Source organism: Chrysochloris asiatica, unplaced genomic scaffold, assembly GCF_000296735.1.
Source record: "Chrysochloris asiatica unplaced genomic scaffold, ChrAsi1.0 scaffold00018, whole genome shotgun sequence".
Taxonomy (NCBI): Eukaryota; Metazoa; Chordata; class Mammalia; order Afrosoricida; family Chrysochloridae; genus Chrysochloris; species Chrysochloris asiatica.
Window position 1 is genome coordinate 31,858,514 of NW_006408536.1, and position 1,423 is coordinate 31,859,936.

The following is a 1,423-nucleotide window of genomic DNA, read 5'->3' on the forward strand; positions in this document are numbered from 1 at the left end:
GCATCGTCAACCACCGAAAGCCCTCTGCGTTTTTCTGAATGTATCCTCTCCCAGGTATCATCTTACCTTAGGTTACCTCGATGTACAACAGAACAAAATGCATATCCATGTGTATAAATGCACAAACAAGCATATAGAAACACACACATACACACACCAGCACACACACAAATTCACAAGCACAAGCAAACAAACACATTTTGTTTCAACCACTAAGATTTCACCCTTCATGCCTCTCTGTGTTGAAGAAGGAAATAGACCCATTATTAAGGCAATCTCCATTGTATGCTTGTACTTATATGAGCTTGCTAGAATAGAACAAAAGCTAGGTGTTTGTTATCCCATACACAAAGAGATTGTAATCCTTCTGTTGCCCACCACCCCTCATCTGTCAGTTTGCCATTCAGTGGCGCCTTGCATATTCCTGGAAGCTCTGCCACCGGTATTTTAAATACTTGCAGGATCAAACCATGGTGGACATGTTTCAGCGGAGCTTTCAGACTGAGACACACCAGGAAGGAGAGACAGACTGCTTCTGAATTCTCTTATGAATAGCCCCTGAACATTGTCAGCTATAACGCCAGGAGATGAAAACATATTGAATAGCATCAGAATATTGTATACATTGTGAGGCGAGACCAGTCCCTAGAGAAGGACATCGTCCTTGGTTAAGTGGAGGGTCAGTGAAAAAGAGGAAGACCCCCCAACGAGATGCATTGACACAGGGACACCAGTAACAGGCTCAAACAAAACAGCAATTGTTAAGATGCAAAGGATCCAGCAGTGTTACTACGAATTGGAACAGACTCGACTGCACCTAACAACAATGAATCAGTGTTACAAAATATCTCCAAAATTCCATAAATCTTTCACTATAAGGAATCTAACAGTTCATTGACTTCACAGATGGGGGAGAAACAAAAATACATTTCACACATTTTCAAGAAAGGAAGGTACGTTAATTTTCACTCTGCTTGTTGCAGAGAAATGGAGTTAAAATTTGAAACAGTCTGTGACATGATTTGTCTGAGAGAAGGCAGAATAAAACACGTAGCATTTGTCATCTAAGTAGCTTCAGAAGCTTTTATCCATACTACAGGCTCGATAATTTAATACTGAGTCCAGCTTCTTACGCTACTAGTTAACTTTTTTGAAGGCAGACAGGAATCACAAGGTTGGAAGCAATGTTTCCAGTTAATCAAACTCTGTGACATACTTTGCTGTTCCTTTTTGAAATGAATGAAGACATTGCAAATGGAAATTGGCAAGAGTTGCATGTGTCATAGATCCTCCAGTATACTGCTCGTTTGACTATATGCATCGTACATAGGCTCTGATTTCTGGACCTTCCTTTTTGGTTTTACGAAAAAGTGTAATTTTGACCCAACTGAGAAACTCACAAGCACTAATGTGAGTTATCCCA